Source organism: Pseudorca crassidens, chromosome 12 (genome assembly GCF_039906515.1).
Source record: "Pseudorca crassidens isolate mPseCra1 chromosome 12, mPseCra1.hap1, whole genome shotgun sequence".
NCBI classification, from domain to species: domain Eukaryota; kingdom Metazoa; phylum Chordata; class Mammalia; order Artiodactyla; family Delphinidae; genus Pseudorca; species Pseudorca crassidens.
The window spans coordinates 52408768-52432028 of NC_090307.1; the positions used below are offsets into that span (position 1 = coordinate 52408768).

Below are 23261 nucleotides of genomic sequence, written 5' to 3' on the forward strand. Positions count from 1 at the left end.
CTAAATGCTTGTCAACAGATGAATGGATAAAGAAGATGTGGCACATATATACAATGGAATATTACTCAGCCATAAAAAGGAATGAAATTGAGTCATTTGTTGAGACGTGGAGGGATCTAGATACTGTCATACAGAGTGAAGTAAGTCAGAAAGAGAAAAACAAGTATCGTATATTAACGCATATATTTGGAACCTAGAAAAATGGTACAGATGAACCAGTTTGCAGGGAAGAAGTTGAGACACAGATGTAGAGAACAAACATATGGACACCAAGGGGGGAAAACCACGGTGGGGTTGGGATATTGGTGTGCTGAATTGGGCAATTGGGATTGACATGTATACACTGATGTGTATAAAATTGATGACTAATAAGAAAAAAAAAAGATAAGGCTGGCTTTGTAGGTCAGATTAAGCAGTTTTAACTTCCTTTTGTGTCCAGGGGGGCACCGAAGGCTTTTGAGTTAAGGAATGACATGACCAGATTTGTGCTTTGCAAGTTCCTTGTGTTATGGAGTCCAAGCTCATACTGCTCGCTGCATGACAGGGCAATAAATCGAGAGATGAGCTGTTGGGGTAAGAAAGAGCAACTTTATTGGGAAAGCCAGCAGCCCGAGAAGATGGTGGACTAGTGTCCCAAAGAACCATCTTACCCGAGTTAGAATTCAGGCTTCTTTTGTACTCAAAAGGGAGGGAGTGTGACTGGCTTTTGCCAACTTCTTGATGCCTGAATCCTTTGCTCTTGCATCTCTCCACATAGGTCTGGTCACAATGTCCCTATAAACCTCTGACAAGATGAATGTTATTCTCTGTTCTGCAACGTTTTATCTCTATATGAATGGAAAAGTGTTATATATTTAAAGGTCAGAACCTTGAGAATGGGCTATCTTGTATATTTCAGGCTATGGGCAACATTCTTTTACAAGAGGTGTAGATCCAGCATGACTAAGCACAGGTAACAGAGCACAAAAGTTAGAGCTAAAGGAATAGATCCAATATGGACTCAGGTTTGTCCTTCTCTGTTACACTTGCATGCACAAGTTCAGTAAGTATTTGTTAAACTGAATTTTTTAGAGGTGATAATGAAACAGCAGCCAAGAATTCTTCTGAATATAATTACAGTGCTTTAGATTGGGAGCATTTTCATGTGAGGTGTGGTTAACACCTGCTGTTGGTTTCCTAGCAACCACGCATCATTTTGGTGGAGAAAGCCGAAGGGTCACTTAACATCTCCACTTAGAACCACTCACAGGACAGTTTGTCTCAAAGGAGACTTTTACCTCATTTGTTCCCTCAGCTTCCAGAGAATACAAGACAGGTCAGAAGGGATGACTGAGGTTTGGGGTGGGTGGGATTGTGCTTTTGCAGGAGGTTTGGTGAGTACAAAATGGGGGAAGCAGTGCAGTGCTCTCCTATCATGCATGCTTGCATCAGAATAAGGTTTTCACAGTAAATTTAAGCACAAAGGAATTGGCAGAGAGAGATTCAGATGACGTGAGAGGCAGGAGATTGTCAGATGAGCTCCAAGGGTGAGAGTCAGGTGAGGGAGGATGAAAACAGAAGGAGCTAAGGGCAGAGCATCACCAAGACACTGAGAATCTTTTTAGTGATCCTTAGAACAGTCCTGAAGGAAGTTGTTATCCTGCCCAGTTTATAGGTGAGCCACCAGAGACCCATAGAAGTTAAGTGACTTGACCAAACTAGCCAGACCAGGGCCTCCTCACTCCAGGCATGAGGGGCACGAGCACAGAACTCATGGACCCACTATGGTCACCTGTGGCCAACTTGTGCTAAGTCCACTCTCTGCTGATCTTCCTTGACCCCTTTTTGGCATTTGCCCCCCTCCCACTTCCTCCTCAAAACATTGCGTGGTTCCTGTCCTCACCTCTTTCCTTCACCTCTTACCTCTCCAGCTGCTCCTGTTGGCATCCTTGGCTGCATCTCTTCCCTTCCTCTAAGAGGTGGTGTTCCCCAGACCTCCATGTACGGCCTCTTCTCTTCTCAAACTACAAACCCTCAGGGGTGATTCGTCTACCGTCTGGGCTTCAACCTGCACTTACATCCCACTGATGATCCATAAATGTATGCCTTTGCTTCAGACAGTTCAGCTGCCTTCGGTTCAATACTTCTCAGATATAAATAGGTGGATATCCCACAATCACTTCAAATATCAAAGCAGAACCCACCATTCCTACCCTGAAGCCCCCATCTGATTCCAAATTCTGTTATGAGTTTCTTTTTTTTTTTTATAAATTTATTTATCTATTTATTTATTTTTGGTTGCCTTGGGTCTTCGTTGCTGCATGCGGGCTTTCTTTTTAGTGGTAGCGAGCGGGGGCTACTCTTCGTTGCAGTGCGCAGGCTTCTCATTGTGGTGGTTCTCTTGTTGCAGAGCACGGGCTCTAGGCACACAGGCTTCAGTAGTTGTGGCACGTGGGCTCAGTAGCTGTGGCACGCAGGCTCTAGAGCACAGGCTCAGTAGTTGTGGCACACGGACTTTGTTGCTCCACGGCATGTGGGATCTTCCCGGCCCAGGGCTTGAACCCGTGTCCCCTGCATTGGCAGGCGGATTCTTAACCACTGCACCACCAGGGAAGTCCTGTTATGAGTTTCTGATCAGGGGACAATTTATTTCAAAAACATGACCAGGGCTTCCCTGCTGGCGCAGTGGTTGAGAGTCCGCCTGCCGATGCAGGGGACGCGGGTTCGTGCCCCGGTCTGGGAAGATCCCACATGCCGCGGAGCGGCTGTGCCCGTGAGCCATGGCCACTGAGCCTGCGCGTCCGGAGGCTGTGCTCCGCAATGGGAGAGGCCACAATGGTGAGAGGGATTCTTTCAGATCTCAAGTCTGTAATGGCAGAACAAGCATATCACAACCCCAGTTAAATGCCAGCATGGCTTCTCCAAGAGGGGAAAATAAATCTCAATCTGTAATGTATGTTTTAGAAACCAGATCATAGCTTTGTCCCAAATGTGAGATTTGCTCAGTAAACCTCTCACTCCTCACTCCCACTCTTCTGGGTGGTCTTTTCCTTGACTCTATCAGGTGAGAAGAGGAGCGGATGATGGAGAGGAGGGAGGGATAGGAGACCCTTACAGAACTGGGTTGGCAGTTGCTGGGAATGAAGTCTATTGCCAAGCAACAGTGCCCTCTCCTCACCTCCCCCTAGAAATCAGTTTGTGATATTCCATTCCTCCCTCCCTTCTTTTAGGGCTGCTCTTGGTATTTATTTTAACTAGATTTTACCTATATAAAATAGGAAGGGAGGGGATGTATATGTCATATTCTTAGGATTACACAGCTGAATATCGAATTTGCAGATCATAAGAGAAACGCACAATTTGTCAAATAAAGATGACCTTCTTTTGGCATACTTATTTAACAAATGTTTATTGAATGTGTCTGCTTTGTGTCTGATACTCTGCACAGTATTGAGTTGAAATATCTTCCACAAGAAAGTTTAATAACAAAAATAGGTCCCTTGGGTCCAAGAAAGGCTAAGAATTGGCTGAAGGATCACACATTAAAATTCTAACTTTAAGAACATATGTGGGTTGCTGAACATGACGTCAATAGATTAAAAATCAATTGTAAATACACCAGTAATAAGCATCTGAAAAATACCATTTGCAACAGCAACAAAACCACAAAAGTACTTAGAATTAAACTAACAAATAATGTGTTAAGACTTGTGTGGACAGAATTATAAAACTATGAAAAAAGTATTTGAAGAAATCTAAACAAATGGAGATATCTCTCCCATGTTTGTGGATGGGAAGACATCAAATCCTAAAGAAGTCAATTCTCCCTAAAGTAATTTGTGAATCCAATAGAATTTAGGCAAAATCCCATAGTTGATCCTAAAATTGATACAGATAAGTAAAGGGCCAATAACAGCCACAGAAATTTTAAATACAAAAAGCATGGCAGATTTGTCCTACCAAATGTTAGGATTTCTTTTAAGGCTATAGGAATTATGGCAGTGATGCCAACCACTGGAACAGAATGGGGACCCCTGCAATAGACTTATGCGTAGCGGAGACTCGATACACAACAGAGATAGAATTATCAATTAGTGGTGGGAAAGTGGGCAATTTAGTAAATGGTGCTGAGGAAACTGGCTCTCCACGGGGAAAAAAATTAAATTACATCACCATCTCACACCATCTAAGCAAAAATCTATTGCAGGTAGCTTAAATATTAAAGTAAAACTTCAACAGGCCTAGAAGAATAGGTATGAGATATCTTTATAATCCTGAGGGTCAGAATAATCTCTTAAGACACAAAAACACAGACTGTAAAGGAAAAGATCGATACACTTGTTAAAGGAAATTTTCAGAAAAGGTAAAATCATGACTCTCATACAGATATAAAACGAATATGTATTAAAGATTTTATTTACTTCATTATTAATGAGGGAACCAGGCAGGCGTTACAACTGTTAAAAGGAGAAAGCAGAGAACCGCAAGTTTATATGGAATGAAGGAATGTTGAAATAAATTTACAAATGGATGTGAAGCTGGCTTTTCCTGCAAGCAGGTTGTGGGAGGGGGATTAAGGGGTTTGGGCAGAAGAAGACAACTGAACCACCACCAGACAGAATTTATTTTCACGTCAAGAAACAACAGTTATTTTGCATTGCTAGCAGTATCTGCAACTTAAAAGTTGTAAAATAGCTCAAAACAATGAACAGCTAAAATCCAGTAACACAGAAGGATGTGCTCTAAGCAATGCATGATTTTCCTCTGAGAACACGCAATAATCTTTTGTGTTTCTTCCAAATCTGTCACATATTTGACAACATTAAAAAAAATTTTGCCCATCAAAAGAAATAAAAAAGTGAAATAGTAAGCCACAGACTGAGAGAAGCTCTTTGTAATGACTATAATTAACAAAGGATTAGTATTCAAAATAGATAAAGAATTCCTACAAATCAATTAAGAAACATAAAACAGCCAGTAGAAAATGGGCAAATGACATGAACAGGCAATTCTAAAAAGAGAAACTCAGAATGACAAAGAGATGTATGCAAAGATGCTCAGCTTCACCAGTAATCATAGAAATGCACATTAAAACCACAGGGAGACCACATTTTACATTCGTCAGCTTGGGGAAAAAATAGAGTAGGCTGACAGTCACAAATGTTGAGGACTACATGGCACTCTGGGAAGAAAAGTTGGTCAGAGTGTAAATTGGTACAACCGCTAGAGCAACTTGGTTATTGCTTGTAAAGTTAAGGCTGCATGCCCTCAAGCCAAGTGATTCATTTCCTGCAAGTCTGAGTTCCTGGGGCAGCATCATGGCTCTGCAGGGAATGGCAGCAGTCGCCTTGAGTTGCTCAGGCTTTGGAGAGCGGCACCCCTAGCTTTGCAGTGATAGCCGCAGCTTCCTCACATGGCTTCTTCTGTGGCTAGATCTGCAGCTATTGTCTGAGTAGCACTGAGCCCAGTGTTTCAAGTCTTCCAAGAATTCTGGGAGATATTTTTTCTGCTTAAACTGGCCAAAGTCAGTTTCTGTTTCTTGCAATTTAAAATCTCGACTGATATGCCTAATAAAGCAGGCTTGAAATCGATAAAATAAAAAGGATTAGAATCACATAGAGAGACTGACAAATACCACGATCAGAATGGCTCATCCATGTTTTTTTTTTTAACATCTTTACTGGAGTATAATTGCTTTACAAGGGTGTGTTAGTTTCTGCTTTATAACAAAGTGAATCAGCTGTATATATACATACATCCCCATATCTCCTCCCTCTTGTGTCTCCCTCCCACCCTCCCTATCCCACCCCTCTAGGTGGTCACAGAGCACCGAGCTGATCTCCCTGTGCTATGTGGCTGCTTCCACTATATCCATGTTTTTTAAGTTGTAAGAATTATGAACTTACTTTTCTCTCTTTGCAAGATAACCAAGAGGGGACAGAAACTAAATTATAAGCCCATATAAATTATGATTCTCCAAGTTTGCTACTCGGTGAATAACCATAAAATAACTTGACAATAGTGAGAGGACCCAAGAACACAAGAGGTCACTGGATACGATGCTATTTATAGAAAACATGCCACCATTATAAATTTAAGAGTATTATTTAAAATAGTCAACTGGGAAATCCATGCCAAAAATCACCTTAGATTATGACCTTCGAGGTCGTTAAAAAAAAAATGACTTTTTGTTTACCCTAAAGTTTGATAAACAGGACCTTATAAAGAAAACTTTTTTTTTTTTGGATGATAATGTTGCCCTGTCTACCTTCTTAAAGAACAGAGAAATTATTTATCTCATTTGGCAACAATACAGTTTCTCTCTTTGAGGAACTCAAAGTATGTGTACAAATATTAGCTGATAGCCTTGTAGAGATGGAGGAGAGGGGTGGAGGACGGTGACGGGGGAAAGAGGAGGAAGAGAGAAGGAGGAAAAGAAGGAGGCGACTGCAGGGGCACGTGGTCAAGATGATAAAATGATTTTCCTGTTTTACTTAATAATCCCCAAGGTGTCCACACCTAGGTCAGTTCACCAGTAAGTCAGCTGCAGTATACTCTGTCCTCAACCTAACATTTGATCTATACATGAGAGCGCCCTGCTTTATATAGTTGTTCTTGTTCACTTGTGTCTCTGTCTCAGCTGGGAAAACGTGTAAATATTTATACAAACCAATCTGTTATCTCAGAATGCAGGATTTTCTCAAAGCGGCTTCAGTTCAGCTTAATGAATATTTATTGAGCATCTTCTACCTTCTGGGCATTCTAGGGATTTGGTGGTGGATATATTCATGCAGTGCTTTTCACAGTGTGCTCCTGGGGCGAGTAACCTCGGCACCACCCGGGAAATTTTGAGAAATGCAAATTCCAGGGTTCCACCTCATTGCTACACAATTGGAAACTCAGGGGTCCTGGGCCAGCAATCTGTATTTTAGCAAGTCATCGGGGTGACTGTGAAACAGTAAAGTTTAAGAGCCACTAAAATTGTGTTAGTGGATGACTTTTAATACAGTAACAGCTCAGTAACGGTTAGATGAATGGATGAGTGACAAAACAAAAACAACAACAACAAAAATGAATGAGCTGCTGTGGAGTTCAGGACAGGATAAAGTATTTGCATATTTATAAGAATGGGCGAAAAGGGCTCGGTCTCACAGCTTTCCCTGTTGACTTTGGCACACTCCCGTGTTCCCAGAACGGTTGTCGATTTCTTTTTCTCTGCTCATTAATTTATTGGTTATTGTTCACTGCCAGCTGTGGGAAAAACAAAACGACAACAAAACAAATGAACAAGATCAGACAAAACCAGAAGCAGCAGCATTGGGGAACCGGTGATGTCAGGACAGCAGTTTTGGTTTTCTACTGAGAAATTGGGGTAAACATGAATAGAGTCTGGTTTGTTATTTATTTAAGAGACGAACAGAATTCATTGTCAATTCACTGTGCCCTGGTGTGGAGAGAAAACAGGCTTCCCCCTCTTTCTGGAAGAGGCTGGCAGAGCTTAGCTCAGCTGTTTTAGTGAAGTCAGAACTTGCTTGGGGACACAGGACTTCCTCCACAAAAGATTTTTTTTTTTAATGAAAGAAACACTTTTGTGTCTTCTAAGCTTCAGCTGGCCCCTAGCCTGGCTCTCTGCAGCCCCTGTCTTCCCACGATCTGACTGCGAGTCTAGAGGGGCTTTCTTTGGCATTCTAAACCCTGCGACGTTTTGCCCAGGCCTTGGAGTGAAATAAGGGCCTCTGAGAACCTCTTGAAGTGAATTTCATGGGAGTCTCAGCTGGGAGCCCTGGAACGTATTCTGCCCCTGGGGAGACTGGAGATGAGGACACTTTGGTTTCGTAATGTGACTTTTGTCACAGTAGAGCACACTTTGGATTCTCACTTCCTGTTTTAATTTTGTCTGGAAATAAGAAAATCTGCTGAGATTTCATTTCAAAAGAGCAGCTCGACTTCGTGCAGACGATTTCTCTGCAAATTAGAAAAGCGAAGGAGAACAAAACTGTAGTCAGCAGTACAGACAGCCAGTTAAATCCTAATTTAAGTGCCAGTTAACACTGGTGGTTAAATAGACAGTATTTAGCATGTGCTCCGCGTTCCGAGCACCGTGGCGGCCGGGAGGAGGGGAGAGTAGAGAAAGCATAGCACAGGAGGGGCCTTTGAATGAGATCGCAGAGCTGTTGGGGGAGGGGGCACCGGGAAGGCAGGGCGGAGCACGGGGGTCGCAGGTGCGAGCGGACATCATAGGCTTGCAAGGCTTTCGGGAGTCAGGCTGTGAGGGGTCTTGTACCAAGTTAAAGAAACGTGGGCTTCACCCCGTAGGCCAGAGGGCCGTGTTGAAGGTATTTCCTCTGGGAGGATGGGCTGTGCCCGCTGGGCTTGTGAAGATCACGGTGCTGGAAAGGAGGGGGCTGCTGGGATAATCCAGGGAAGCAGTGGCCTGCGGGGGAGCAGCCTCCTGGTCTGGGCTCTTCTTTTACCCCAGAGCCCCCTGGCAGAGCAGAGTTCACAGCCCCTGCCCAGCTGGAGGCATGGCTGGAAACGGAATAAGGCATGCCAGAAAGTGCTTGGAAGTACCATATTTTGTCTTTAAAAAATCATGCAAACGTTTGCATTCTGCTTCATTCAATCGGGGCTCCAGGAAGCTTGGCCATATCTGTTTCCTGTGGCCTTTGGTGTCCCCTGCATCCCCCAGGGTCACCCATACTCCAATCTGGGGAGGGGCCTGCCCCATGTTGACATCCCCTTCAAACACCATAGGAGCGAAGTGTTTGAAGGGGCGGTATTTGCAGAAATAATACCTTTCTGTGCCATGTGCACAGTGGCTCCACTTGTCTTAAGGATTTACTGAATTGGATTTCCTTAAATGGATTTTATTTTATTGTCATTCTCTAATACCTTTCCTTCCCCTCACTCTAACTGATAAATACGTAATTGACTTTACAGATCAATAGCTGGCTACTGAGTGGGTATAGAGTGCCAGGGGTGACTCCCAGATGGAAGGTCTGGCTTTAATTTGATTGCAGAGTATTTCATATTTTCTATCTAACTTTTCTAAGATAGATAGTAATAGTTAACATTAACTGGGCACTTACTAGCTGCCAGGCACTACACGGGGGTAGGTTATTTCATTTCCTCTTTACAAGAAGCCCAAGGTAGATGTGTTATTGTTATTATTTCCATCTTATAGATGAGGAAACTGGAATTTGGAGATGTTTTAAGTTTCTTAGATTTCCACAGCCAAGGAATGCAAGAGCCAGGATATGGTCTCAGGTGGTCAAAATCCAACATGTTAGCCTCTCCACTAGAGGACTGAAATCAAAACTTTGGTGGATGACTAGACAGTAACACTTAAGATCTTTGCAACCCTGACATCCGATGATTTAGTGAACTCTTAAAAGAGCAGATGGATTCTGATAAGAATTGATGGATAGAATTTACCTTGAAATTACACTTTTTCTCCAGTCTGTTATCTTAAGACAAAATGGTACCCAGTAAGACTTTTCCATTGGATTTTTTCTTCATTTTCATTGGGTATGTAGGTAGAAGTGGCAGAGATTAATATATCTCAAAGAAAACTTGATTTTCTTTTTAGTTGTAAAACGAAAATAAAGATATTGTCACTGTCTTAGTCTCCTAGGGCTGCCTAACAAAATATTACAGACTGGGTGGCTTAAACAAGAGAAATTTATTTTTTCACAGTTCTAGAGTCTGCAAAGTTGAAGATCAAGGTGCCAGCAGGGTTTGGTTTCTGGTGAGACCTCTCTTCCTGGCTTGCAGGTGGCTACTTTGTCCTCATGTAGCCTTTCATCTGAAGGAGAGGGGAGAGAGAGAGAGAGGAAGAGAAAGAGAGATCTCTTCTTTGTACAAGGCAACCAATCCTATTGGATTAGGGCCCCACCCTTATGCCCTTATTTAACCTTAATTACCTCCTAAAGGCCTTATATCCAAATGCTGTCACCTTTGGTATTAGGGCTTCAACACAGGCAGCTAGGGGACACAGTTCAGCCTGTAGCAGTCTCTGACGTTTGCCTTGGCAGGTAAGCTGGAGCAGTGGCCCAGTGACTGTCCCAGGTCCCCCTTGTGCACATGGGGGAGCCAGCCCTTCCCAGGCTGTACATTTCACCTGCCTCACCCTCCTCCATGTGTCTGGAGCACTCAGGGCCTGTGCAGATGCCAAGTCCCCGTCTAACACTACCTTGCTGTGTTCTTGTTACCTTATGCTTGCAAAGCTTTGCCTGGGTTTAAAAATGCAGTAGAAGTCTCATAATGAATTGCATCATTGCTTCTGGTGCATTTAAGTGGAAATCATTGTTGTATATGTTCTTCCAGTGAAACTCCACTTCCTTTACATATACATTACAGAACAGCAATAATACAATTCATCATATTTCTAGAGCACTTTACAGTTTTCAGATTGATCTCACTTACCTAATTTCCTCATATGATCCCTAGGTGATCAGCAAGATGAGTATTATTACCCCCATTTTACAAATGAGGAAATCGAAACTCAGAGGAGTTCATTGACTCACACAGATAAGCTGGGAAATTCTTCTATCTGCAAATAGTGTTCTTCCTACAATGTCTCATGTATCACCTACACCAGCCTCTGTAGGCTTCTGCCCCAGTTTCTCAATGGCATCTATTCAGCCTCTTATCTCCTCTGGGTTCAGTGCCCCCTTGACCCAAGAACAAATTCTTCCTGGAATTAGCTTCTGGATTGTGGTGACCTTGAGTCAGTTCAAGGGCAAAGTTCTGGAAGATTCGGGGGAGGCTTGTTTGTAGTATCCCTATGTCATGGCTGCCTCTGGGTGTTTCAGGGTCACTTAGCAGCTGAGACACGGCACTGCCTTGCTCACGAACACCCCTGGCTTGTTTTGACTGTACGTCGATGTCATCTCTGAGCTGTGGCTACGGTGGTTTGGGGATGCAAAGCTTCACAGATGGCAGGTCAGACTGTAAATACTCCACTCCCATCCCATCGTAAAACCAGTCCAAGGAAAACACCAGAAACTAATTAAAACTAAGGCAACAGTGCAAATATTTATGGGGGCAGAAATTCAAACAACGCTAGCAAAAACAAAGCATGCTTTTCAGATCGGTATTAAAGTAAAAGAAACATAATGCCATCTAATGGAAATATATATATTTTTTACCATCAGATTTGATACCTGCAAATGACTGTTTTAACTGGGAGGATAAAGTCATATAAGTTATTTACTCAAAATGGTCATTAATTTCAGCCATTTGCCTTCATACTGATCGTCTAGTGTTGCACAGTGTCATAGGAAGGGCACAGGAACGGGAGTCAGGATAAATGCCGCAAGGAGTTGTGTAACTTTGAGCATGTCATCTAACCCTGTCCAAAGTGACCTTCGGTTTCTTCAGTTCAGAGGAAGAGAGGAAAAGAGAAAAGAAAAGAAGGGATGGGGAAGAAAGACAGCTCTGAAGACACTGTCATCCAGAGGGGCTGAAATGTCTAATCTCTAATGTATTGGCTCAGGCTGTGGACTTGAACTGGGGTGCCCAGGTTCAAATCCCAGCTCCATCATTCACGAGCTGTGTGACCTTGACAAATTCCTTAGCTTCTCTGTGCCTTTTGTTTTCTTACTTGTAAAACCAATCTGTGTTGTGAGCATTAGGTTAGTAAATGTAAGTACTTTCAATAATGCCTAGCTCATAGGAAGTACCTCGTAAGTGTTGGGTGTTACTATTATCATCAGATGATCTTTACTTGGAGGATGGAATAATGCGCACTGGAGGAAAGAAAGAATGGAGGGGATTTCTCTAAGGATTCTGTGCTTCTGACTGGGGAATAAATAGCAGAGGGCAAAGAAACTAATATTTAAGTATGTATTATATTGGAAACTTCTGTATTCCCACTGACTAGATCAGAGATGATACAAATGAGGACTCAGAACAATATTTGTTCTAGGAATAAATAATACTGTGATAATTTTTTTTAATTTCTGTTTTTTGGGAGAGGAGTCTGAAGATCAGAGAGGTTAAGTAATTTGCTTGAGATCACACAGCTAGCAATAGCTGAGCTGGGATTTGAGCCCAGGTCTCCGTGGCTCTGAAGCCCCTGCCCCTTCCATTATACCATGATGCTCTCACAAGGGGTCAGCCAGGAAGGGGACACTAATGCGCCCTTCCAGAGTGACACAGGGCTCCTGCTTGATGACTGCTGCACAGCAGACAGAACCAGGAGTGCCGTAATTCTACCAAGTGTTGCCTGGGTGCCCCTTTATCACTGCCTGCTGCCCTCCGTTGCCTTCCAGCTGCTACCATCATCCAACTCTCCCCTCACCCCTCTCAGCTTCCATCACCAATGCTAGGTCGGGGTGGGCTTGATATGATGTTGTTTCACATGTAAAATTAGCAGATATGTGGCTGACCCTTAGCTGGCACAAGGCAGGTATTCAATATGTTTGTTTTTCTCCCTTTGCTCCCTTAACCTCTGACAGCAGTCAGGCCTGCCTAAGGCCAAGGACCCAGCTGATTTAGATGTTCAGTTAAAGGCCAATCATGGTCTGAGCTGTGAGGGATCCTGAGGTGAGTGTAGCACGCAGGACGCTGCCCTCTGGGAGTTTACGTGTAACCGGGGACAGAGCCATACTGCAGGGGCGTGCAGAGTGGCGAGTGGTGACACTAGTGGAAGGAGGAGGGGTGGCTCAGCTGCAGGAGGCCCAGGGGGGCGCTCCACACAGAGAGCGGGTTTTGAGCCAGGGAGGGGTGCGAGGAAGGGCAAAACAGAGACCACCACAAAGGCAAAGGCCAGAGTCACAGAAGACCCAGAGCTTCCAGGACTTGGTGAGCACTCAGGGCTGCACGTGGTACAGGCTGCCTGGGGAGGACATGAGGCTGCGCGGAAGGGACGTGCAGTGCTCCGGGGCCTGGACCATCCCCAGGGCCAGGGTCGGGGGGACTAAGGAGGAGAGCAATGCGGTTGGACTGGTTTGGAAGAAACTCCCTCAGGCAGTATGTTCAGATGCTGCGGTGGGGGGATAGGTTCATGCAGGGGGAGCAGTTAGGAGACCCTCCCAATTCATCCATGGCCTCCTCTAGAGCAGGCGATTGACGGAGAATTGAAGAGAAATGACTGAGGCGGCATCATAAGGATTTGGTGACTGGTGGGGGTGAAAACTCAGGGAAAGAATCATGCAAGCGTTTCCACTTGAGAGACTGAGCAGGTGATGACCATTTAACGGAGGTGGGAAAAGCCAGATGAGGACAGCGTAGGCTCACAGCAGCCCAGCAGTGTAACAGAGACAATACTCTCTTTCAAAAAGCACCCATGAGGCTTCCCTGGTGGCGCAGTGGTTGAGAGTCCGCCTGCCGATGCAGGAGACACGGTCCGGGAAGATCCCACATGCCGCGGAGCGGCTGGGCCCGTGAGCCATGGCCGCTGAGCCTGCGCGTCCGGAGCCTGTGCTCCGCAACGGGAGAGGCCGCAACAGTGAGAGGCCCGCGTACCGCAAAAAAAAAAAAGAGCACCCATGAGAAGAGTCCGCTCCCAGAGCCTCAGCAGGGAGGTGTGCTGAATCCCTGAGCATCCGGTGTGTGAGGGGGGCCTCAGGGACAGAGCTCTCAGAGGGAGAGGCTCCCCCACTACAAGGGAAGGGATTTCTGAGGAACTGCAGCAGGCAGAGCTCAGCTTTGCAGGAAGGCACTTCATTCATTCATTTCTTCATCCTTTCATTCATGGAGTGCCTGCTGCATGCTGGCTCAGAGCTAAAGGGAGCGAAGCAGAGGTAAGAGAGCCAGTGCTCGTACTCCAGAGACTCAGACTAGCTGTGAAGGAAGAAGTAACGGGAAGCATGTTCCAGTACAATCCACGCTATGGTAAAAGTGAGACAGGAAAGAATGGGGAAGGCTACCTGGAGGAGGTGGCATTCAACTTGGATCTTGAGAGGTTTGTAGAAGTTGGCCAAAGAATAGGACCTGCACCTTCTAGCAGAGGAAACAGCTTTTGCAAAGTGTGGGGAGGAAGCAGAGTGGGACCGGAAAGAGATTCAAGGTGCATGGAATGGGAAACAGGTGAGCCTGGATTTTAAAAATGAAAATGAACTTTGAAGAACAATGGTAACTATGTGAGGTGATGGATGTGTTAATGAACTTGATCGTGGTAATCATTTCATGATGGACACATATATTAAGCCCCATTGTACACCTAAAAAAGAAAAAGAATAATCATATTATACAACCTGAATGTATACAATTTTTATTTGTCAATCAATCATACCTTAATAAAGCAGGAAAAAATGGACTTTTGTTACCAACCCTTTCAAGTCGGGTCCCAGCAGGGGTCCTTCTGCCCGGTGTCTTTCACACCAATAGAACCAGACCAAGTTGGGTTCAGCCGCAAAGGAAAGCTTTATTCTTTGATCAAAGAATGGAGAGCTGCAGAACTGCGATCTAGAGCACAAGGTCTCCCCCAGGCCGTGGGCCGGGCTGCTGTATAGGGATCTCGTCAGCAGGGAGGGGGCAGGTTCTCAAGGGAAGGGCACAGCTGTGCTGCTGACACTCCAGATCACAGTGCAGGGCGCAGCATCTCTGCACGAGCGCCCCACCCCCTACCCATGAGCAAGCGGAACTAGAGGAAGCACAAAGGAAGAGGTTAGACCTTATCACCCAGATTCCATCTTATTCTCCCTCCCCCACCCCAGTGGGCTTTGCTGGTGACACTGAGGTTGAGGATGTTCCAAAATAGTGGTGACAGCCCCATATCAGGTATTGGCCACCTCACCCCAACTCTGAAGGGCACTGGCGGGACCGCAGGGGATACACAGGCGGAACCTGCTGGTGACGGAAGTGGGTATGCTGGGTGAGACCAAGCCAGCCGGGGCACTGCCCGCGCTTGGCCCAGGACACCTGCCGATTCCTCCCGTGTGTGTGGAGGGAGGGACATGAGCCTCCTGAGCCCTCTCCCGAGTGTTTGCACTTTGTTCACCAGGGGCTTCAGCCAGGTGACGAGTAACCCGCGACACGGTACGAGGGCCGTGGTGCAGCTCCACTCAGGCCAGCTTAGAGACCCACGGGGACTGAGAGCCCAGGTGTGTTTTACAGTTACCTGTGGACAGATGGGTCCTTCCTGATCGTGGCAGGCAACGTTGATTCTGGTCAAACCAGCAGGATGTCCCCCTGTACCTTTCACCATGACGAGTTACAACCGCTCAGATGGGTCAAAATATCTCCTTTCCTCTCCTGAGCAGACGCTGCCCCCGTTCCTCCTTTTCCTGGATTGGAGTCAGGACACCGGGGTCTCATCCATGTTCTGCAATGAATTTCCCTGGTGAGTACGGGCCAGGCCCTTCACTTCTGTTTCTCCATTTTGAAAATTGGTGGCCCGTCCACATCCAGCTCTTGGTGAACGTGTTCAGGTCGAGGTGCCCGCTTAGGTAGCTTGCTCTGTCTCCCAGCCTTCTCACGCGGGGAACAGGTTATTAATATGAAGTGTTCAACTTCAGCATTCCTTTTTTTTTTTTTTGCGGTATGCGTGCCCCTCACTGCTGTGGCCTCTCCCGTTGCGGAGCACAGGCTCCGGATGTGCAGGCTCAGCGGCGGCCATGGCTCACGGGCACAGCCGCTCCGCAGCATGTGGGATCCTCCCGGACCGGGGCACGAACCCGTGTTCCCTGCATCGGCAGGCGGACCCTCAACCACTGTGCCACCAGGGAAGCCCCCAGCATTCCTTTAGTGAAGTGTTATTAAATAACCTATTCTTTCTTCCCCACTCCGTCTCTTTCTCTTTGTTTTCTTCCTGCCCCATCCTCGTCAGCTTGAGGAGCTGGAGAAAGAGGACTTGGTCTTAAATTGGGCACAGCTGTGTATTTAAGAACCACCAATGACACCATTCAGTTTTGACAGGATTCTTCTCTCCTCACTAGAGGAACCAGGAATTTCCACTTGATAGTTTGTTCCTACCTTCCTAGAGAACCCTACCACATCATTGCAACTTGGTACAGAGAAAGAACCGTGAGCTAGGCATTGACTGCTGTTCCCTGTTTGTATAATGACTAGATCAAAGAGATAACAGGCACGCATTCGTTTAAGCCAAAAGATAGCTGAGCAAGTTACAGACTACATAAGAAAGCATGAACTGCAAATTAATTACCCATTTTGGAAGTACCATAGTTTATCAGATTATTATAAAATTCCAGAAGAGAACTTGGAAATCAACTAGTCCTATCATATCTTTTTATAGATAAGGAAATTTAAGATTGAAAATAAGTTAGCTCACCCAAGGTCACAGCAGTATTATTTGGTCTTATTCTGGGGAGCTGTGAAATAAAATGACAAAGAAAAAAAGGGCTAATCTTCTAAAATAGAGTTCAGCAAACTTTTTCTCAAAGGGCCAGATAGTAAATATTTTAGGTTTGTGGGACATACAGCCTCTGCCATTGTAACAAAAGCAGCCATAGACAAGTAAATGAGTTGGCACGGCTGTCTCAATAAAACTTTATTCACAAAAACAGGTGATGACACTAGGATGGCGATAACAATTTTTAAAAAAGGAAAACAAGGATGTGGACAAGGATGTGGAGAAATTGGAACTCATACATTGCTGGCAGGAATTAAAATGGTGTATATAAATAAAATAGTGTAAATAAAATAAAATAGTAAAATGGTGTAGCCACTGTGGAAAACAGTGTGATAGTTCTTCTAAAAGTTAAACATAGAATTACCATATGACCCAGCAATTCTACTCCTAGACATATACCCAAAATAATTGAAAACAGGGACCCAAGCAAGTACATATACACAGGTTCATAGCAGCACTATTCACAATAGCTAAAAGGTGGAAATAGCCCAAATGTCCATCAATGGGTAAACAAATCCTTGTGTACACATGCAAGAGAATATCATTCAGCCATAAAGAGGAATGAAGTACTGACACATGCCACAGTGTGGATGAACCTTCAAACCGTTATGCTACATGAAAGAAGCCAGACACAAAGGCTACATATTGTGTGATTTCCTTTATAGGAAACCTCCAGAATAAATAAATCTGGAGATTTCACATAAATGATAAATAAGTAGAGACAGAACGCAGATTGGTGGTTGCCAAGCACTGGGGGAGGAGGGAATGGGGAGACATTGCTTAATGGGTACAGGACTTTTTTTTTTAATTAATTTTTTTTTGACTGTGTTGGGTCTTCGTTGCTGTGTGCTGCCTTTCTCTAGTTGCAGCGAGCAGGGGCTACTATTTGTTGCAGTGTGTGGGCTTCTCATTGCGGTGGCTTCTCTTTTTGCGGAGCACGGGCTCTAGGCGCAAGGGCTTCAGTAGTTGTGGCTCGTGGGCTCTAGAGTACAGGCTCAGTAGTTGTGGCGCACGGGCTTAGTTGCTCCGTGGCACGTGGGATCTTCCCGGACCAGGGCTCGAACCCATGTCCCCTATATTGGCAGGTGGATTCTTTTTTTTTTTTCCCAGAGGTCTTCTTAGAAGCCCATATGATTTAAATTTATTTATTTATGGCTGTGTTGGGTCTTCGTTTCTGTGCGAGGGCTTTCTCTAGCTGTGGCAAGCGGGGGCCACTCTTCATCGCGATGCGCGGGCCTCTCACTATCGTGGCCTCTCTTGTCGCGGAGCACAAGCTCCAGACGCGCAGGCTCAGTAGTTGTGGCTCACGGGCCCAGTTGCTCCGCGGCATGTGGGATCTTCCTAGACCGGGGCTCGAACCCGTGTCCCCTGCATTGGCAGGTGGATTCTCAACCACTGCACCACCAGGGAAGCCCCTGGCAGGAAGATTCTTAACCACTGCGCCACACAGGGAAGCCCCTGGGTACAGGATTTTGCTTTGGAAGGATGGAAATGTTTTGGAACTAGGTAGAGGTGGTGGTTGTGCAACACTGTGAATGTACTAATTACCTCTGCATTGTTTCCTTTAAAACAGTTAATTTTCTGTTATTTGAATTTCACCTCAACAAATTATTTAAAAAAACCCAAAAAACGAAACAGGCAACCAGGCGCATATGGCCCATGGACAGTAATGTGCCAATTCCTGTTATAACAGAGAGGATAGGATGGTTCAGTGACAGTGAGGTTTTTTTTGTCAAGAATGTTTGTTGTTGTTGTAATGATTTATCCTATCAAGGAACAGAAATAAAGCAATTTTCCAGGTGTAATATTTTCATGGCTAAGAATATTGAGTGGGAAGATGTCTCCAAACCTAACCAGGTGGGTTTTGGACAAATTTCAGACAAAATTTAAATCCATTGACTCTTTTGGTAAAGACCAAATTCATGTTGAAGGGCTTTTACTATTTTTAGAACCTATTGGACATCTCCCATCCCAATTTTGGGAACTAAAATAAATGTTTGGAGCTTTTTGTCAACTTCCTGTTTCTAGGGAAGAAGAACCTAGAAACGTCTCATGTAAAATGTGCCAGAAGCTTTTGGAACATCAAAGAATTCCCAGGAAACAAGGGAATTTGTTCATTGTAAAAGCATCTGAAAGAAGACACTAGATAATTTTATTTAATAAATACACACGATGACTCTTTCTCAAAGATAATTTAAGGGCTTTAATTAATTTGGGGTTCAATGACCCCACAACCATGTCTAATTCAAACATGAAAACAAACTGAGAAGCCTGTGAGCTTTGGAAAGATGAGAAATTCTCATGTGAAACTGGACAGCTTGGCCTGATAGGGCTGCCTCGTATTTTGAATTCATTTGAACAGTTAGGAAACGTGAGACAAAGAGGCTATTTTCAACGGAGAAGAAGGTAGAAAAGAAATGATGTCTGTGATTTGACTTTTGTGTGCCAGGCCAGCTCTCCCAGGTGATGGAGGTACCATAGCGCAATTCACTGGAAGGCAAGCCCCCTTAGGTGGCTTTTGTTCTAAGAATGGCCGTGTTCCAGGTTACGGACAGGATCCATTTAGGCTTTAAAAGAGTCACTAACAAGAAGGGCTGCCTGACGTTAGAATGGCTCGTTCCTGAATGAGGACTGTCATTCATGGCATCCTGCTTCCTAACTCAGATGCCTAGTTCTGGGGTATCCCCCTTTCTCCTTGTAGAAACATCACACAGACCTTATTTACATTTTAGTGTGAATGAGTGTAAGGCAGTGAGTATATATACTTAGCCAAATTTCACTGTGAAATAACAAGTGCTGTTTCCTGAGTTCTGGTTCTGGGGAGCAGATTGAAACAGTATATCTGGGCAGAAGCCTCCTTGGGGACCCTGGACATTCACTTTACAGGGGCTACCAATTCTGCCCAAGACTAAGGCTGGCGCAGGAAGGGTCAACATGGGTTTTGGGACTGTGGATGGGCAACTCTTGGAGTGAAGGGCAGATGCCAGAACACGTAAGGACATTTCTCGATCCTGGAAGATTCATTTAGCTCCAGATTCATTTAGCTTTAGGTTGAAAAAGCTGTTCACAGCCAAGGTCAGAGGAGGGTTATTGTTGATTCTTCTTGTTTTTCTTTGTGCTTTGCTGTATTTTCTGCAATGAGCTGTATTACTTTAATAATCATTAAAAAAAATCTTAAAAAATGTAAAATTAAAAAAAACATTTTCTGCCTATAAATTGTTTTCACTGATCCACGACTCATCCAAACTTTCATTCAATTTGTCATTGCCAACCTTCTTTTTTTTTGTTTTGTTTTTTGCGGTACGCGGGCCCCTCACTGCTGTGGCCTCTCCCGCTGCGGAGCACAGGCTCCGGACGCGCAGGCTCAGCGGCCATGGCTCACGGGCCCAGCCTGTCCACGGCATGTGGGACCTTCCCAGACCGGGGCACGAACCCGTGTCCCCTGCATCGGCAGGCAGACTCCCAGCCACTGCGCCACCAGGGAAGCCCCATTGCCAACCTTCTGAAACTGCTTCTTAAAATAATTTCAACAGGAAAATTCCCAGAATTACTCTGGGTGTAGCTTTTGGTCAGACTGATCGATGTTTTCTGTCCACACAGCCAGGAAGAGCTGGTAGGATTAGATGTTCCAATCACACTGGGGTGAGGACAGATCACCAGGCTTGGTTTGATTGAAAGAGACAGTTGGAATAGTTGTTGGAAGGATTCTGTCCCTGTGTGCGGAGACAGTCTTAGAAATAGATGCCCTTTTGTACCCCTCCCCATATCCTTAAACTAAAATACCACGAATGCTATGCTCATTGTTTATAATCTTATCTGACTGAGGAGAAAGGGGAGGGACGAATGAATGAGGACCCCAGGACACTGCATCCTCATGAATTTCAAGGAGACATGGATTGGAAGGAAAAGGAGTATTTTAAAAACATATATACTAATTATGTATAAATGAACTATAAATATATATGCATTTAATAGTTTAAAAATATATCCATGTCGATGCAGCATCCTGGGGTCTCCATTCATTCATCCAGATGTATACATTTGGAGGCAGTCACTGTCTGTCAGGTCATAGGTATGTACCATGTACAAGTTTTATCTTCAATCCCTACATATTATACTTTTGTTACTATAAGCATATACCTCTTAGATCAATATCGGTGTCTGGAAGAGGGTAGGAATATTTTACTAGCAAAGAAAATTGCCGGGCCTGGCTTTACATTTGAGAGCTACAATAAAGTGTTTACTTACCAAACCAGACCCGCTTCGCCAGCCACTTTCACCTTAGCGCAATAACAGCACGCCAGCCCCTCCTGCCCCTGCTGGTTTAGATTATGTGAGGGCGGTGGATGGGTGTTCCGCATGCCACAGGCAATCAGCTCAGGAGTCATCAGCTCAGTCTGAAATTCGGCTGAAAGCTGTATAATGTCAGAATGATTATAATTCTCTCCTTTTAGATATTTACACTTTGTAGTAAGATTATAGTATCAGTGGTTCAAGTTTCAAATCTTCCATCAAAATGCCGTTTTTTTGGGGGGTGCGGGGAGAGGGGATTCCTCTCCTTTCCTGGGCAGTTAGAATCTTTGCCAATGCATTCTCCACCCCACACCCACTTTTGTCCCTTGCAAGCTGTTTGAGACACGTCACCTGTCTCTGGTGGAATGCATTATGTTTCTATTTCTGAAAATAAAGCATGAAAGTAACACGTGTATGATGGAAACAGTTTGAGTTTCTGCAGAGACTGTCGTGTTTGAACTCCACGTATCACGTCTCTGTTCCAACCTGGGTTTTGCACATTTGGAGCCTCACATCTTGCAAGGAAAGCACGACTTTGATTAGCTGCCCAGGTCAACCAAGGGGTGGAACAGGTGATCTCTTTGGTAATCAAGAAATTTAAGAGAGTCAAGCCATCTGTTTCAGCCTGGCACCCTCAGGGTGGCTGTATGTTAGCAGAGCCACCACGATCCCAACTCTTAGCTTTGCAAGTTCAGATACTCAGTATCATCAGATCCCCAAGAGCAAATCAGGCTTTGGGAGACTGATCCCCAGTAATCAAACTCGCAAAAGGCTGATGGATAAACCTACCTCATCATGTGCTTGTGAGGATTAAATGAGAGCGTGGACATAAAGCTTACTTACCTCTGGCCTGGCACATATAGTAAGTGTCCTGTAAATGTTGGCTTTTATTTGACCCAGTGACCTGTCAAATAGTATTTGCAGCACAGGATAAACACTGACCAGTAGTTACTCTTTGGCTTCCTCTCCCAGTTCTAGAATTCATACAGAGCACCATCCTTCTAACAGGCAGTCAGTCATGATGTGATAAAATAGGTCATTTAAAAAAAGTTCCTGGGCTTCCCTGGTGGCGCAGTGGTTGAGAGTCCGCCTGCCGATGCAGGGGACACAGGTTCATGCCCCGGTCCGGGAGGATCCCACATGCCGCGGAGTGGCTGGGCCCGTGAGCCATGGCCGCTGAGCCTGCGCATCCGGAGCCTGTGCTCCGCAACGGGAGAGGTCACAACAGTGAGAGGCCCGTGTACCGCAAAAAAAAAAAAAAGAAAAAAGTTCCTGTCCTCAGGATGCACCGGGCCCAAACTCTAAAGACACCTCCTTCTCTTGATCTGCTGGAGAGGTGCTCTTGTCTCCTGACTGTATTTGGCAGAGCTGCTGGCCTGCGTTTACAGCTCTGAAGTGCACTGCTTCTGCGTGCAGGTGGCTGATCTTACGCATTCTTTGTTGAGTCTCATTAGCTTCCGTTGTAATTGACAGTGCCTGTAGGTATTCCCCGTGCTACCTCTCCCAGCTGCTGTAACACAATGCTCATCAACGATCCACTCACCATTTGCACTCAGGGAGTAGTGGAGGTGCTGGTTTGTCATGGGGGTCCACAGAATTTGGTGGAATTCACTGTAGCTAACACTTAACGTAGGTTACGCCCATGGTCTGAAGAAAGGCTCCACCTCCAATTTCTGTTGTGCATTGAATTGCAGCACTCCCTCCCATCCCTGCCTTTTGAGAAAACCAGTCAAGCCCTTGGGAAACAGAGGACAGAGACCTAGTAGACTGAGATAGGAAACTGGTTATTGTTCACTAGGAGGATGGAGTGAGAGAATGGTCTGGAGCACAAAACGCTGCCCAGGAAGAGAGGACCTGACTGCAGGGTGGGGCTGGGGTGGGGGTCAGGGTGCCATGTAGCCAGGGGCCAGCAGGAAAGCACATCATACTCCCCAGAGGTCTGAGGGGACACTACCTGTTGCAAAGAGGTAGAAGCGGGGTGGGAGCAGAAGTCAGCACTGTCCTTTACTATAACCCCCAGGGTGGATTCTGTTGATGACAGTGCTGAATAGTGCTACCTGCCTTGGCATGAGAGAGAGATGCAAAGCATTTGGAAGGGCATGGCGGCTAAGATGAGAAGTTAGTATGGCCTCTACTCCGTCTGTTCTTGACTTCCTTCTGGGGGAATCAGAGCTGTGTCTGCAGATGGTTACTCTTCCTGGAGTAGTAGAAATGTATCCTCCGTTCCTGAGTCACGTGGCAATCTGTTATCTACCTGTCTGCAGCAGTGCGATAGGTCGGCGATAACTGTTCCACGTCAGCTGAAGAGGCATGCAGGAAAGAACACTTTCATTTATTTAGATTCTGACTTAAAAAGGAAAACACAGATCTCAGGTTTGAGCCAGGGAGTTAATGTCTTACTAACAAGAAAGTCTTCTCCCAGCCTCAGCATAATCAGTGTTTCTTTGGAGAAGGGGTAGGCAGGGGTGTAAGAAATCACTGAAAGTTCTCTATTTCTCCTTGTCATTAAATCATCTGAGGCCAGCGTCCGGCGTTTGCCCTGGGAGCCGGGTCAGATCACCAGCGGGATGTGCGTGCCTCCTACAGACGTAAAGGGCCTCTCTGTATCTTCCGCCCAGGGTCCCGGCTGTGAGGTCTGAGCCACAGCCAGTGCGCTCTCCCATTTCCTCCT

At 45.3% G+C, this 23261-nt stretch overlaps 1 long non-coding RNA gene across 12 annotated transcripts in view; it reads left to right on the forward strand.

Annotated features, from left to right (window-relative positions):
- LOC137203415 (uncharacterized) overlaps positions 1–23261 on the forward strand; it is a 685692-nt gene that overhangs the window by 44279 nt on the left and 618152 nt on the right. For all 12 annotated transcript variants that reach the window (XR_010933093.1, XR_010933088.1, XR_010933087.1 and 9 more), the window contains exon 4: positions 15189–15268. This is a non-coding gene — a long non-coding RNA (uncharacterized lncRNA). The remainder of the gene's footprint in view (positions 1–15188; positions 15269–23261) is intronic.